Genomic DNA, 18,126 nt, shown 5'->3' with positions numbered 1-18,126 from the left:
AAAGTCATTAATATCACCCTTGTTATATTTAGGTGGTCAGTATGTCAGGGCACAGCACCATGTGCAACCGATCCAGCTCGAACATTCAGTTCAAAGCTGGAGTAGAAATCCGATGACAGTTTTCTACAGTTAAAACGTATCTTTAAAACAGTCACTACCCCTCCACCTCGTCCAGTAGTCCTCTGGGAGTTAAAATATGTACAATCAGGTGGTAAAATTTCTGAAAAAGAGCTTAACTCACCAACACTAAACCAGGTTTCAGTCACACAAAAAATCCAATCCACAGGAAGTGAAGAAATCATTCAGAATAAATGACTTATTAGTTAGTGATCTAGCATTTACCAGGGCTATCCTGGTTGGAGCTGGGCCGATTGCTGTCTGAGTTGTCCGGCCCAGGGGCCTAAGGCTCCAAAGGTCCATCCCATTTCTGCGGAGACGGACACGTGTATTATTTTTCTGTGACTGCTTATTGCTAATCCTGACAAGGATATTAGAAATTACATTTGATGGTCCAAGCCTGGTAACAGGTGTATCTGTGTATGTGGTGTGTAGGAGAAATTTAGGGCTGACTAAGGGGTTTATGGGTGTAATAGAATTTATGACACTTTGACTAAAGTATGGTTTCACAAAGGAGCCATCAGCTCCTGTGATTATGTTTTTTTGGGTTATGGGGCACTCGATGTTCCTATCATAAGATAAAAATGTCCCAGAAGTCTCCACCACCAGTAAACCACCACCCAACGTTCTGGAATAAGAAGTGTACCTTTTGGAGGTAAACTAAGTATTGGTGTTGGCTGTGCCCATGTGTACATGCTGCCCCAATGCTTCTCTGTTGACAGATCTGTTTGTAATAAACCCATATATTCATGTAAGGACAACTGAGGCTCATCAAGTAATTATTTTATTCAATTAAGGACCATCTCTTCAGTACAAGTTTTTCTTCAACAAATTGGTGTCACAACAACGGGATTCCAACAGAGACGGACACTGGGTAAGTAAAAGAGATTTTTCTTTTCTTTTTCTTACCCTGTGAACCTCTTGACGGAATCGTAAAGAAATTGTATTTTCTGCATTGGACTATAAGGCATCTAAGATCAGAATAAGGTCTCTTTAGGCTAGTATAAGGTTAGGGAACAGTGTCGGGGGACTAAAGTCCTGGATGATTCCTCTGAAAGCGTTGATCGTAATGATAACAAACCTCTTGGTTGATGCAAAAAAATTCTATGAGCAGAAAATAGAACACAAAAGAAAATTGTACTGAAATTGAACATACCAGTTTTGTGGATGGCTGTAATTATTTCGTGGGCTATTTAGGCACTGACAGTATTGAGCTCAGAGGGAATCCCTTGCCCCAGTACTAGTGCACATAAGCACAAAACCAAGTCTAACAGAGGGACAAATGGGTGGGTGGTTAAGGGAGTCAAGGTGAGGACCCCATAGTAAGCCATAATTCTAGGATACACATCCCAAAATTTCCAAATTTAAAACTCACTAAGCCTCTAGTTGCACTGAATATATCGAGTTATATATTGTTTTGTCTTGTGTTGTCTTTTGTCATTGATGCTGCTTTTAATGTAACCATTTTCAGGAACATAGGAGAGTGCCTCAATTGCATCTGTTTTGATCCTTCACCTCTGATTTGTAAGTAAAAGAAGGCTTCAGATGTAAGACTCAAAAGCAGAAAGAATTTAAAAGTCCAAAAGCTCCTAAACACATACAGCAGAGAGTAAGGGAAATACTTGACAGAAAGTAAAAAATCCACTAATTCAATCAGGTATTCTACTCCTGCTGATATAATTGCAAAACAAATAGAGGAGTAATTTGTCGTGCCTCTTACTGTGCAAAGTAAACAACCACTGTGTTCTTCAGAAACGTAGTGGTGCATTCTTTTTTCCTTCATAAGTGTTCATTATTGTTGCTCATTTTTGTGCAATTATCTGAGTTTTGTACTGTGTTCTGTTTATTTGTAATATGGCTTTATTGAGAAAGACAGTTATATTGATGATAATCTCTGGTAGTTTAGGTGTTGTCACTTCCTGTTTTATTTTGTGTGTTCCTTCCCTGGTGTACCTTGTGGTTTTTACTTCCTGTCCTTGTTTTCCCTCCAGTTTTCATTGTTGGTCCTTCCTTGATTGTTTGCACCTGTTTCTCATTGTCTCACCTCCCCTAGGGTATTTAGTCTGGGTCTCTTCTTTGTTCAGTGTTGGATCATCATTGTACACATGGTGTTGGTCCTGCTGAGCATTCTTACCATGAGTTTGTTTGTATTGGATTCTTTGTTCTCCCTTGGACCTTGGCTGGATCCTGGAGTTTTGTATTTTGCCTGCTCCCTTGTGAACTGTTTGCCACCTTGGACTCACTCCCCTATTTCCACCACTGCCAGCTGGTAACCTATCTGCCTTTTGTTTGTTCATTACCTGTCTGCCTACCGGTCTGCCTTTACTTGTCTGCATACCACCACCCAATAAACACTGTAGTCATCCGGCTACTTCACCCTGATACCGCTTCCTGTTCATCTGCTTTTGGGTCCTCATACCACTACACAGCACATACGACAGAATGATCCAACCAATCATGGACCCAGCAGAGTTGGCGGAGGAAGCGGACCAGATGGTCCGTGATCTGGTATGCCTAAGGGACATTTGGGAGGGAATACGTGACGAGTCCCGCAGAGAGGCAATCAAAGGTCGGGACGCAGCCAGATTCTCGACATCACCTGGGCTGAGGGAGGCCATCCATGGGTGGCTCACGGACTTCCTTCAGACCCAGACACTCCAGCCTGCAACCCTGCCTGCTACTCCTCAACCGGTCCCAGCCCCGAACCCATACCTAGGCACCTGTTTGGCTCTCTGTGGTCCTCGCAGCCATCGGACTGCACCCCGGCCTGCCAGCCATCAGCCTGAACCCCAGCCTGCTGGCCCCCAGTTCATATCCCTACATACTTACCTCCTACGTGCTAGTCTCCAGTCAGCATCTCAGCCTGCAAGCCAGGGGGCACCTTGCTTTCTCGGCGCCTTCCGGGAAATGCTCCAGGAGGAAACATGGCTCCCACACTTGCTCGCCTGCCTCGCTGCCTAGCTTCTCATCTGCCCCGCTGCTGCCTCCAGTCCCAGAGCCGCGACGGCGGCCTCCAATCACAGCTGGATCGCAGCAGCCCCAGTCCCTGGGCACCCTGCTGGATCGCAGCAGCCCCCTGTCCCTGGACCCTGGATCGCAGTCGCCTCCTTTCCCGGCTGGATCGCAGCAGCACCAATCCCTAGTCACCACTGGATCGCAGTCACGTTGCTGTTTTAAAAGAGAGCAAGTTCAGTTGTGCTGTGTGTGAAGAGAGTTTGCTTACTCTCTGAATTCATCTGTGGAGTCCCAACAGTGATGTCAAGCTGAAATCAGTATTACTTCTGCTTTGCTAACCAAAATATTATTGTTTAATTCACCTGAGCTGCAATGTTGGTTAGCAGTATAGTTATTCTTTCTACAGTTGGTAAATGTGTAATATTAGCATACTTGTTGGAATTCAACTGATAGAACGTGTATCAAAGACTGTATCAAGCAGATAGCAAACCTATTCCATTGAGCTATAATTTTGCTTTTAAATTCTTAAATGAGCCTTTAGTAGAGATGCTTTGTGTAGTTTGATTGCTGTGAGTTACTATATTTCTGATGTATTTGGAGATTCCTAATAAATATTGTTTCAGACCGCTTGATAGTTGTTGCAAAATTTAAGATGTACTCTCTGACCCGTTTGATTTGATCTGTAGTTGGTTTTGTTCACTTTGCGCGATGTTTACTGGATCTCATGGTGCAGGCAGCCTGATAACACACAGGCACCTTTTGGATGTTTACATTACTTACTGAGGATTTTAAGCAATTTTACTTTTGAATTTTACTTCTTGGGCACGGACACTCTCAGACAGGACAATACTGCAGTCCTATCTTTTTAGACATCTTAGTGGAGTGGCTACTTATCGCCTAAACTACATGCAGCATGGCGCTGTGTGGCTACGGTGAACTTACCATCTCTAAACTGAAATCGGATATTTCTCAGCTGAAAAACAAACTTGAGAAGGATAAGATGATCCTGGGGTTTTCCATCGTAGCAGAAACCCAGTCAAAAGCTATGTGGCAATGCTCCGGTAGAGTCTAATCTGGATGCATTTGTACTAAACCACTACAGGCCAATATCAAACCTGCAATTTATCAGTAAAATTATTGAGAAAGTTGTCTTTAGACAACTCAGCAACTTTCTGGCAGTAAAAAGCCATCTTGACATTTTCCAGTCTGGATTTAGACCCATACACAGTACAGAGACTGCTCTTATCAAGGTCCTGAATGACATTAACTCAGCATAGATTCTGTTAAGTGTCCGTGTGTTATTGGACCTTACAGCTGCATTTGATACAATTATTTCTCTCCTTCTGTAGCTTTCAGGTATTTCTACCTCTGGAGCTGCAGAGACTGTATCTGTGGTCGGCCACTTGCTGCCCCTGTGTTCCTGCTCGACAACTGCTACTACAGTTGTTGTTATTGGCTCTGTTACTAATACTAACATTATAGCTGTCATTATTAATATTAATATATTAATATTAATACTATTACTTTTCTACTATTTAAAAAAAATAATTCTAGGTGGTATTTGCATTGTGCCTCCCTCTCTCCCACCCCCACCCCCTCCCCCAAAACCTCTCTCTCTCTCTCTCTCTCTCTCTCTCTCTATTAGTTCTTTAGAAGCTAAAAGTTGACATTGACTGTTGTCAAAAACTAGCAAGAGTCAAAACCAGACAGGCAGATACAACAGGCAAACTTATCCAAAAGGGGATCAGGCAGTGAATCAGAACTCCAATGGTCAGGCAAGGGATCATGCTGGCAAAGTCAGGCAGGCAGAACAAAAGGCTGGAAAGCTAAGGTGTGAGCACACTAGACAATCTGGCAGGGAAGCGGGCTTTCCTTGACAGGCTTTACCCAAGAGATATGGAAGGTAGGATTGATCTGCATGGATCGAGGGAGACGGGTTCTGGTCCAGACTCTTGTCATCTCAGAATCTGAATCAGAATCAGCTTTGTTGCCAAGTAGGTTTACACATACAAGGAATTTGCTTTGGTATTTTGGTGCAAAACAATAAACATAGTAGAAATATAAGAAATATAAAGCAAGTACTGCAGGTCAAGAATCATAAATATAAACTTGACAATAAGATATTAAAGAATATAAAAAATATATTAGAAGAAAATAATAAATGTGACTGTTATTTAAATGGGAGTTTGTGCAATGTGCAAAATATTTGTACATGGGAATGTGCAAAAGTTTACAGTATGAGTATACTGTACTATAAGGAGGGGGGATGAGAGTCAATATCAGTGGGGGTCCCAGGCCTTGTTGATGAGGCCCACTGAAGACGGAAAGAAACTGTTTTGGTGGCATGAGGTTTTGGTCCTGATGGACAGCAGCTGCCTGCCTGCCGGGGCCTTTCCTGCACGCCTCAGGGTCCTGGAGGTGTAGAGGTCTTGGAGGGAAGGTAGATTGCAGCCAATCACCTTCTCTGTGGAGCAAATGATACCAGAAGGTGATGGAGAAGGTGAGGATGGACTCATTGATGGTGGTGTAGAAGTGCACCATCATTGTCTTTGGCAGGTTGAATTTCTTCAGCTGCTGCAGAAAGTACATCCTTTGCTGGGCTTTCTTGGTGAGGGAGCTGATGTTAAGCTCCCATTTGAGGTTTGTGGTAATGAAGTCTTTTGACTACTGCAACTCACTCCTGGCTGGTGTACCTGCATGTGCCATTCGACCTCTGCAGCAGCTCATCCAGAATGCAGCAGCTCGGCTGGTCACTACACCACTCCTCCGCACCCTGCACTGACACCTGGTGGCTGCTCGAATCCGATTCAAGACACTGATATTTGCCTACTGTGCTGCGAATGGCTCACTTCCATCCTACATCCAGGACATGGTCAAACCATGTAGTGTCAGGCTTTGGTGAATTTTATTGAAATGGACTAAATTTATGATGACGTAAGTACCTGTGCTGCTGCACTTGTAAATCTTCATGGAAGCTCTGTGCTCACAAAGTATTAATTGTTTAAAATCACAAATGTTTTAATTTCTAATAGAAACTGCTGTAGTGGATGCCGATTTGTTGGAAAATATGGAAAGTGACCCCAGGAACATGCTTAGTTTTTTCAGATAGAGCGATGTAAGAAATGCTGAATGAGAGATGGCACTGAGTCACAAAAGCTAGTGGAACAGAGTATTCAACTTTCTACAGCCGCTGCTTTGGTATTTTTGTGTGTGGGGAAAAGTATTTTTGGGCCTGTGGGTATCAAGTGGGTGTCTATAGTAAGAAGATTGTTAATCTTGCAGAAAATGGCACACCCCGCACTGACCTTCTCCAGACCGTGTAAGGGTAGCAGTATGTAGTTTTGTATCCAGTTAGTCTTACTGGTCAGAGTCGACCTACAACAGTACTGGTGATTCACATAAAGCATTCATACCCATGCTTTATTGGTTGCTCTACCAACTCTTGTGTTAACCAGGGAGTTATTGAGAATTCCAAACAAAGATGAAGAAGGTCACATTTTCTACTCAGTCTTTCCATTCGTCTCCTAGCTTGCAAGATGTAGTTGGATTTGATTCAAATCTTTTCCAGTGGGTAATTATTATTGGGTTATTATTATTATTGTTATTATTATTATTATTATTATTATTATTATTATTATTATTATTTTACATGTAATAATTATTGTGCATGTGTTACAAATTGTCCTGCAGGACATTTTGAGATAGCTCACTGTCCTGCGGGACATCTTCATATCTTGCAGGACGAGATTCTGCAGATTATGGCAGTCCTGCAGGATTAAGAAATTTCTGTAAGATTGTGATATGGGCTGGTCAATACTTGCTGGATTGCTTGGACAGTCTCATTTTCCAGGATACAGAGAACCAGCAGAATCTAAACTTTAAAAAAAATATACTGCAGGCATTGAAAATGTCTTTTAAATAACACAGTTAATTACTTTGAAAAAACACACAGACAGGTACTGTACAAATTGTTGCTCTGTAAAATGTTTTAAACAGATGTTCTATATTTCCCAAAATCCATATTAAATGAACAAGGATACATTGTCATATACATATTCTCTGTAAAGACATAAGACATAAAATATGCAAATAATGTGGCATGAAAAAATTATAAAAATGCCAAAAAAGCCGTCTCTGCATTTTTTTTACATACAGCAGGTTATTATCACCTTTGTAATTAATGATTATAACAGCTTTCATAAATAATCATATATACTCTACAAAGGACTATTTCCGTTATTTAAAAAAAGCAATGGAAATCAGCAGTGAGACTATTGCAATGGGGGCCAAAAACACCTGTAGAAATATTGGTGTTGAATAAGGTGGCATGACACCAGGAAAGCAGTGATTAAAATCTGCTTTACATTTTGTAATATAGCTTTCTCTTAGGAATGTATGTTATACTTATCTTAAAACCAGTCAACATTATAGACAACAATATAAAGTATGAGTAAAGTGTTACATGTTATGAAATGTTCTATCTTCCTTTTAAACAGCTTTCCATTCACTTGCTGTCCCCTCATCGAATCAAGGCCAAAAGACAAATGCTAAACATACTTTGGCTTCTCCAGGCAACAGTTTTTCAAACTAGAATATTGTTCAGTGTTGTTGAGGTTTGCATTCTTTTATGTGCCTTCTTCTTCATCGGTTACCACAAAAGTTAGAAAACACACGTGGATATTATTTACTGTGATTAATTTAGTACTTTACAGCGGTTAATGTGGTAAGATCAGTGGGTATAAATTCATATATGGAATTACATTGCGAGCCCACACTCAGGCATAGTGTAAGAAATTGCTCCAGAGATACTGACTGCTCTCGGCTACCACTCTGCTCTAATGAAATACAACCCAACGTTTGTGTCTCAGTGGACTATTTGATGACAGATTAAAAATTAAATTACAGTATTATGTGGAGACAGAGTGCTCAACTTGAATTCCTAAACCTAGAGAAAACAGCGAAACAGAGATTGCAAACCTGCTGAGCTTTACCCGATCTTATCAGATTACAAAAAGGAAAATGTCTAGTCAAAAGTCTCATTTGTGATGAAAAGTAATTGTCTCTGCACTGAATCCCAGATAAAGCTATGTGAATGTCCTTTTGCAGACAAAAAGGGCACTTCGCTGGAAAATGTTGTTAATTTACAGTAACATGTTATAATTTTGTTTTCCAAGCAGTGTCTATTGAGGCCAATGAATCACAGATCTGTTAATTAGCCAAAAGAAAACGAGGTGAAATAAAGCAAAGAAATAAAATAAAGAAGTGGCCCCAAACCACAGTCAGAAAGACTATCAAGGATATTAATGTAGGGTATGTGATTTTAAGCTTAATGATGGTGAGTGGGATTGTTAGGGAGCCAAAATAAAGCTTCCAAATGAAATATATCAAAGGAACGAATGAGACAACAGATCATCTTTCTTATCCCACTAATTACAACCAAGGTTGAGAAAAAACACAGTTAGTTTATCACAGGTTTTCGTCCATACTTTTCAGGACATCCAAAAGGTTTTTGGAGCAGAGTTGGAATAAGCAGCTGCCATCTGTTATGCGCTCGGATTCATTCATCCAACTTATATAAAGTCTGCCAATAGGCATAAGCAATGCTTTGTAAACTGCATCTCATGGTGTTCATTAGTGATTTGAATTGGCTGAGGTGTCACATGAGATGTATATCATATGAAATACTGGAATTTCTGTTAATCTTCTTCGTTATGTGAGATCCATTTATTCCAATGGTGTATATTTCATTGTGATTGAAACAATTTATTTCTTCTGTGAAAATGTATATTCATCAAATTCCAAAATTTCCAAATGGCAAACTGATTGGCAGAAGAACTCCTGTCCTTCCTCTCAGCATTGCTCTCCAGAAATATTTCTCCATTCAGGAGATTATTATGCAAATTTGACCTGAGGGTGTCAGTAGGGAAAAGCTCATATAGTGGGAAAAATGGCAAGTGTTCATCCTCTGAGGCGTATGAATGTGATAAGAATTTCATGGCAATCTTACGCTTAGATTTTGGTATATCTTGTGTACACAGAGGCAGAGTGGGATGAGGAGGTTGGTGTCGGTGGATCTGAGGTTGCAGATAGGATTATGTTGGTGCAGGAGGTCAGTGAGGTAGGAGGGGGCTAGGTTGTGGAGGGCTTTGTAGGTGATGAAGAGAATTTTTAACCGGATTCTTTATTTAATGGCGAGCCAGTGAAGGTCTTGAAGGACTGGCGCTCCCAGAATGCAGGGTTACTTGTGGTTCCTAGAGTCTCCAAAAGTAAAATGGGAGCCAGAGCCTTCAGTTATCAAGCTCCTCTCCTGTGGAATCAGATCCCAGTTTGGGTTCGGGAGGCAGACACCATCTCCACATTTAAGAGTAGGCTTAAGACTTTCCTCTTTGATAAAGCTTATAGTTAGGGCAGGCTTGGGTGAGTCTTGAACCATCCCTTAGTTATGCTGCTATAGGCCTAGACTGCCTGGAGACTTCCCATGATGCACCTCTTTCCTCTCTCCTTCTCTCCCTCTCCATCTGTATGCATTTTTATCCCATTACTGCATGTTACTAACTCGACATCTTCTTTCTCCCGTAGTTCTGTGCTTTCTCATTTCTCTCCTCTCTCCTTCTGTGGCTTTCAGCAGGTATTTCTACCTCCAGAGCTGCAGAGACTGGATCTTTGGTTGTGGGCCACCTGGTGCCCCCATGCTCCTGCTCGAAAACTGCTACTACAGTTGTTGTGATTGGCTCTGTTACTATTATTGTCATTATTATTCCTATTATTTTTTATTTATTAAGAGTAATATTACCACTACCATTACATTATTACTATTTTTAAAATTCTAGGTGGTATTTGCATTGTGCTTCCCTCCCCCCACCCCCATTCTCTCTCTCTCAAATACTCTCTCTCTCTAAACCTCTCGCGGCAGGTGGCCACCCACCATTGAGTCTGGTTCTGCTCGAGGTTTCTGCCTCTCGCTAAGTGCTTGCTCATGGTGGGATTTGTTGGGTCTCTGTTAATAATATTATAGTACGGTCTAGACCTGCTCTATAGGAAAAGTGCAATGAGATTTCTGACTTCTGTTATGAATTGGCACTATATAAATAAAATTTAATTGAATGTAATCTCTGGTTTGGGAGTGGGTGAGCAGACGAGGAAAAAAGATAGTAAGATGAAAAAAGACTAATTGTAATGCAATTAATGTGGCATTCGAATAAAAGGGTTTGATCAAAGATGTTTGTGGAACAGTGGAGCCAATGATGCAGAGTGAAAAGACCTGGCAGTATTTGACAAGGGATTTGGGGTCGATGATGAGGATTTCAGATTTGTCGCTGTTGAGTTTTAGAAAGTTAGCTTGTATCCAGGATTTTATATCCACAGTTTGTGAGGGTGGAGGGGCTGGAAGTAGCCAATTGGTTGTAGATGGTCTCTGGATTTTTGCTTGGTAGAATGACAGGAAGGAGTTATATTTATCAACTGTGAAGGAGTGGGAGAGATTGTCCTTAGGTGTGAGAAGCTTGTTTATTGTGGAGAAAAGGATCTTGGGGTTAGCGGAACCGGAATGGATGAGTCCAGAGTAGTAGGTGGAGCATACAGTACTGAGAGCATCTTTGTATTGCTGCATGTAGTCTTTCTATGCCAGGGTGTGTACTGTGAGGCTGGTTTTCTTGGAGAGCCCCTCTAGTTGACATTTCCAGGATTTCATCAGACAGAGTTCAGAGGTGTACCAGGTAGCAGTGTGGGTGAAAGATACTGTTCTGGTTTTGAGGGTGGCAAGCTGATAGAGGCAGAAGGATAGTGTGTTATTGTAGAGGTTTACCAAGTCTGTGGGGGAGGGGCTTAGAGGGGGGGTTGAGGGTGGATAATTTTTCAGTGAGGCAGGCTGACAGGGATGAGGGACAGATGGACTTGACATCACGGAAAGTGATGGTGCACATGTGTTTGGGTTCTGGGATGGGGATTTCAATGTCCATGATGATAGATGGTGAGGTCAGAGCCAGAGAGGTGGTTGATGGTGATTCCAGTGGAGCCGCAGACCAGGTCGAGGATGTGCCCACGGTTATGGGTGGGGAAGTTGATGTGTTGAGTGAGGTTGAAGCAATTAAGCATGTCCAGAAATTCTTTGGCTATTTTACAGTCTGTGGAGTAGATGTGGATGTTGAAAGCACCCAGGAGATGGGAAAGACATTCAGATAGGTCAGAGAGAAAGGCAGGGTTAAGTTTGGAGGGGCGGTAGATAATTGCAGTGACCAGGGGTTTAGGACCAGAGAGTTGAAAGTCTGGTGTTCAAATGAGGATGGAGCTTTGATGGTAATCAAGCTGGTTGTTGTTGTTGGCTCACCCCTCAGCCAACAAGTCAGCAGCCCCAGCCCACAGGGGGAGTCCCGCCAGGAACACACTCTGTATCAGAACCGGAGACCAAACAGCCGTGAAGACTGGGAAGAGGCTATCCAACCCAGGGGAGTCGGCTGGCAGGCTGGCCAATGCAGGGCCATGGATCCACACACTGGAACACAGGAATCAGCCAGAGAAACATACAGCAGTGGTAGCAGCGGAGAACGACTGGGAATGAAGCCCAGGTGAGGCAGCCAGGTGGGGCCGACGATGCAGAAGTTAGCTTCCAATTCGTAGCTTCCAATTCGGCAGTTCAGGGAAAAGTTAAGGGAAACTTAACTTAAATTGCTGAGTGACCAATCCTCATTTTTTTGCACCTCTTACTGTTGTGAAAGTGTGTTAGACATTTTAGGTGAAGCCTTAACGCTGTCTGAAACCCACTTTCAAATTTGTAAAACCTTTATTGTATTTGTGAAAATGCAAAAAGGAGGCAGCACTGAGTAATTATTAATATTTTAGTTTATTTAATTCATACTTTTCAGGCCATTGTCTCTGGTGAGGAGCAGCCCCACTTTACTTTTGAGGAACAGTGGGTCTCAATCATCTTTGATGATGACAACCAGCTCCAGATCTCCAGATTGTGAAATATCTTCCTTCCTCAGCGGATCAAATACATCCTAAATGTGATGTTGTCAGAGGTAAGTCAACAACAACAGGTACAGTATAGCTGAGAAATTACTTATTGGTGGTTAAGATTAAACCTGATAGATGTGTGTATTTTTTCTGTTCTATAAAGTTTACATATTTGTAAATTTTAAGAACATTTTTTAAAAGTATCTTTACTTTGTAATTAAAAAAGAAAAAATACTCAATCTAAACAATAACAACAGGCTATATTAGATATAGTGGTTTTTAAACTGGACCTGTTGTCCAGGTGTTAAAAAAGCAGTGAAATCACACTTTTTTCATTTTCACAAATACAATAAAGGTTTCACAAATCTGAATATATATATATATATATATGCTGTGCTGGCAGGGAATAATATGATTTGTTGTGAAAAATATTTACCTTTGTCTTGTAGTTATTACTACAACAACACAGATAGATCCAGAAAAAGTAAAAATGTAGGCTGATACATATGAAAAACAATGTATTTGGCATTTCATCCAGTAACATCGTATCTCAGGTCTTTATCAAAAGAATTTAGTTTCTCAGTCTGAGTTAAGATCATTTTGTCAAACTAGCAAGGTCAAGAGTGAACTAGCTCTATAACGTGAACATGCTCATAAACAGAATAAATGATTACCAGCACATGTCAATTTGGAATAAATTGATTTCTTCTGCCTTTGAAATGACCGATCACAGTTCATGAATGATGTGATTAGAATTTAGTAGTAAACTGGGTGTGGATTTAGGCAATGGTGGTTTTTTATCTATAACAATTATGTTGTGTTTTGAAGTGTTTGTGGGGAGTTCTTCTAGTGCTTTCACATCACCTGCTGTGCAGCTCACTTGTTTTTCTAATATATATATTAAATATTAAACTCAGTAAACTGTGTGTACACAACTACAGTAAGTACTGAAAAGTATTACAGTAGGTCAAACTTAAAGCAGGAAGTTGGTCTGTAAACTGTGATGGATGATTCAAAAGACAGTTTGGGTCATAATTTTACCATGCCTGTGTTTTTCTTCCAAATAAGTTTGACTAACCTGGAGGTTTGTTTCCAACCTGATCTGACTGCTCGTCTTTCTTGACTCGGACTTCTTCTTAGCAATGTTACCGCTTTACCAGATCTCAGAAATTGCATTTGTGATTACAAAGTTATTATATGGTGAATGGACTGTACTTGTATTGCAACTTTCTAGTCTTCCGACCACTCAAAGCGCTTTAAACTACATGTCACATTCACCCCATCCCATGGCACAGCCTTCAGGAGCAATTTGGGGTTCAGTATCTTGCCCAAGGACATTTGGGCTGGAGGAAGCCAGGGATTGAACCGCCGATCCTCAACAGCCACCACATAAATGATACAGTAGAACCAATGGCCTGAGCTTAAAAAAAATAAAACCCAAGTTGTAATCAACTGTAGTTTTCATTTAAGGCTGTCTTGGGGCATATTAGCAGACATGGTGAACTGCATAGGCGTGGATTTGTACCTTCTAGTTTTCACCCAGACACCAGTGTTTGACAGGCAGCTGTCAGAGCCCACACTTTCAAACACACCCTACACTTTGCTTGAAATTTATTTATTTCACAACTTAGTGGAATTTTGTGTATTTGTAATTTCATATTAAAAGACTGCATTTGTAGAAACAATTTGCCACATTGTGTATTTTTGCAAAGAACTTAAGGCAACAAATCAAATTTTGAAGACAGCTTCGCTGTTGTCCAACTTAGCTTAACTTGCTGTACGGGGCCCTTCCAACATTTGTCTTCAGTGAATTGGATGTGCAGCAAAAATACAGTAAACAGAATCATTTATAGTCAAAAGTTAAGCTATAGTCCACTCTCATTTTAGTAGCTGCACAACTATGACTTCATATTACTGTTCTTAAATATCATGGTGTCATCAAATCAGAAGTTAACTTTCAATGTAAACAAAGTAAAAGTCAGTTAAAAATGTCTCTAGTGAGGATGCATCCAGAGAAAAGGGAAGCCCTCATTGAGAACGACTGGCAGTTTGGATTATCACTGAGCTGGACATTTGCCTCACTCCTTTAATAAACTGTGGGTCTTGCTGTGGCTGCACTGAACTGCTGTCTGAAGCAGTTATGTTGTACACATTCTGACATTATTTCACAGGTCTGTCTGCAGTGTGAGGCCAGCCTAAAGCAGGCGTTTACCAGTATTTACAACAGTACTGGAACACGCAGTGGGCTGCCTATTGGTAAAGCCCAAAGGTAAAATGATAAAAGATAGCACTGTGAAAAAGTAATTTGGTCCAAGGGGTCTGCTTTGATAGGCGCATTTGCTTAATGCTAAAAATAGGCCTCTCATGCAGAGAGTGAAGACGTTGCTGAGCTCTCAGACGACAGGTTACTCAGAAGAAAAGAGAATGACAAGGTTTAGGCTGTCTTCCTTTTTTTTGAAATGGGAGTCAATACAGCCAACAAAATTGGTCAATTTATAGAAAATTGAAACAATGATAGGGTTAAGGGTTAGTCTAAGAAACACCAGAACAAATTTGGGGACAAAATAATCCCTGCAGGGCCCCTATCAGTCTAAAGATCAACTCATGTTTTGTCATTTCTCTCTCAAACTAATCCTTTGTTGAATATTTGAGAGAATATCAAACCACAACTTCCAGATTCTGTTACAGCAGTATATACACCTCATTCAAAAACACATTACATGTGTGATACAGCAAATCACTAAGAAAAACAAACAACCCAACACAACCCTGCTCAACAGTTTATTGGTTCACTCTGTTTGTCTATGGACAGGGATGTTAAATCTTTTTAAAAAACTGTAATATCATTGTTTTTTTAATATGTTGGTTATCTATAGTTGTGGTATAATTGAAATATGCTACTAATGCTGTGTGTTTTTACTTTGACAGTTCAAAACCAACGATACAGAATCAGAATCAGAAATACTTTATACGGCAGACAAAGCTGTGGTGGCATTAAGACTTATTAGCAATGTCTTTTGCTATTTGAAAGGTGTCCAGTAGAAGTTAGTCTAAGATGTTGACTGTACAAAATAAGGGTTTGTTCTCATCAAAGGAATAGATCAACATTCTGAGAAATATGCTTACTCATTTGCTTTCCAACATATCAATCTCATGTCTGTGTGCTAAGTACAGAGCTGGAGTCAGGATGTGGTTAGCCTAGCTTAGCATAAATACTGGAAGCAGGGGGACACAGCTAGCCTGGCTATGTCTTAAGTTCAAAAATGCACCTACTGTAAAAGCTTTCCTCATAATGGGAAACCAGGAACCATCATGGGAGATACTATGGTGAGGAGGCTGAGGGACTATATTTCAGTGAACTTTATTGCTGGCATCTCATGTATGACTGTCTTTTTTGCCCTGGGGCTGCACACAACACTACAACAAGCGCTAGGTGACGTTGTACTCTGGTATTAGTCTGCGGCACTACATCCAGCAAACTGGAAAAGGGGGGTGTAGTTAACTTGTACAACCATACCAAAACAATCTCTTTAACATAAATGTAACCTTACTGTGTATATAGGACACGCTGACCGCCAGTAAACAAAATATTAATATACTACTATAGAAAACGAAATACCCAACTTGTGACCTCTAAATTGTCAACTTGCGATGTCTAGGTAGTGAATACATTATTACAAACATGTCCATTTTATGTGTTCAACAGAGTTGTAGTTCAGTAGTCATCATGTGGTATGGAGGGAGACAGCACTCCACTGGTCACTGGTGTGTTCTTCAGTGTCAGGAGCACTAGGTGAGGGTCAGTGAAGTCTCTTCAGCTTTTTTCTGCATATGCTTGATGGTTTTAACTGTTCTTTCTGCCAAGCTGTTTGACTGTGGAAATCCAGGACTTATGCAAAAGTTTCATCTCATAGCTTGAGAAGGGAACATGGTCACTGACAAATTCCAAATTCCGGAATGCCATGTCAAGCGAAGGCCCCTTTTAATTTGCCTATGATTGTGTGTGCAGTCTTGTCCTTGATGTGCAGCACCTCTGGATATTTCGACATGTAATCCACAATTAAGAAGTAAGACTGACATTTGACCTTTGACCAACCTTTAGCCTGGGGAGCTCTGGAATATCATGGACCAGCAGAGGCTCTTTTTGGTTCCTTGGGAGAAACTGTTGGCATGTGGCACATGCTTTGATCATCTGTTCAATGTCCTTGGTTAGCCCAGGCCAGTATAGTAGCTTTCATGCATGTGCTTTAGTGCATTGTATACCTTGATGTGCTGCAAGCAACTGTTAAAGCATAGCTGACCTCGGCTGAGCAGGAATCATTATGCTGTCGCCTGTCATGAACACATCATCCTTAACTGCGATTTTGTGCCTGATTGGCCAGTTCGGGTGTAGCTTTGGGTCAAGCTGCTGTCTGTGTTTTGGCCATCCCCAGTTAAAATTCACTGTTTATTTAGCCTAGATCTTCCCATGTGGGCGGGGAGAAAGAGAGCACTCTGGACAGCTCCCCAGCTGCTCCCACCAGCAGGATCAGCAACTTGAAGAGTGCCGCGGCGCTCAGTCCTGACAAATGTGTTACTATAATACATAAAGTTGTCGGTTTGCGGGTCAGGTTCGGGTGGTTGATTAAGGCATATTTTTGTGGATCAGGTGGTGTGTATTGGCTTTCATAATGGGTTGGGTGGGTACGGGTATTAAAAACCCTGACCCGCACATCACTAGCGTGTACTGCCCTGTTTTGATGAAGTTTGTCAGCAGCCCTGCATATGTCTATCCAAGGTGAGGTTTGGCTCTCTCAGCAGTCGCTCCTTAAGGCGTTGATCAGTACTGCTGAACACAATTTTGTCCCTTATCATGTCACTTTCTGATCCCCCAAACTCACAATCTTTGTTTTTGTGTTTCAGTTCAGTCACAAACTGAACTGAAATACAACACAAACTATAGTAATTGAGTCAGCCATGGTATGTGCCCAGAACTGATGTCTTTCAAATACAATGTTACCTACTGAATTCTGAGTTTTTGGAAGGAGGAATAAGATCAGTAGGAGCAAATGTTTGTCCCACAGATCAGCATAAACTGTACTGTGACTGTGGCATCATGTCAACTAGCTCAGATGGGTTTGCTGGTGAGGATATGGAATGGATGGAATCCAGGAGTATGAGACAGAAAAAGGCTTTGAGAGAAAGAAAAAGACAAGCTAGAGCGAGAAGTTGGTCAGATGGGAGTGAGGGATACAGGGGTAACCACAAGAAGAAATCAAGAACTAGTCGCGATGATAAGCAGATACAAGTGGGTCAATTACAAAAAACTAGTGAAAAGTAGGGATCTAATTTAATCAGGATGGAGGGCACTATCACCCAATCAAACTTACCAGTGAAGTGATAGAGGAAGCCGATATATACATCAAACAAGCAACAGCAGGAAAAGATCCCCAGAATGATGTGGCTGAAAGGGGAAAGGATGAAGGCTCATATTCCAGGAGCAATGACAAAGTTGAGAAGAGTAATCTCAGGAGTCCCTTGTCAATAGAAGATGTAAAAAATTAAATTGAGGGAGGCAAAGTACTTGATGCCACAAGACTTAAGAGCAGTAGGGATGGCACACTGAAGGAAACCCTATCAGTAGAGGCACAATTTGAGAATACCCTCCCTAAATCAGTGCAAATGCATTAATTGAACTACAGTGTGAGAGAATACAGTGGTGTGAAAAAGTGTTTGCCCCCTTCCTGATTTCTTATTTTTTTGCATGTTTATCACACTTAAATGTTTCAGACAAATTCATCAAACAAATTTAAATATTAGTCAAAGATAACACAAGTAAACACAAAATGCAGTTTTTAAATGAAGGTTGTTATTATTAAGGGAAAACAAAATCCAAATGTACATGGCCCTGTGTGAAAAAGTGTGCCCCACCTATTAAAACATAACTTAACTGTGGTTTATCACACCTGAGTTCAATATCTCTAGCCACACCCAGGCCTGATTACTGCCACACCTGTTCTCAATCAAGAAATCACTTAAATAGGACCTGCCTGACAAAGTGAAGTAGACCAAAAGATCTTCAAAAGCTAGACATCATGCCGAGATCCAAAGAAATTCAGGAAC

Source organism: Siniperca chuatsi, linkage group LG16 (assembly GCF_020085105.1).
Source record: "Siniperca chuatsi isolate FFG_IHB_CAS linkage group LG16, ASM2008510v1, whole genome shotgun sequence".
Lineage (NCBI taxonomy): Eukaryota > Metazoa > Chordata > Actinopteri > Centrarchiformes > Sinipercidae > Siniperca > Siniperca chuatsi.
The sequence above is the reverse complement of the archived record's forward strand: the minus strand, read 5'-3'. Positions refer to the sequence as shown.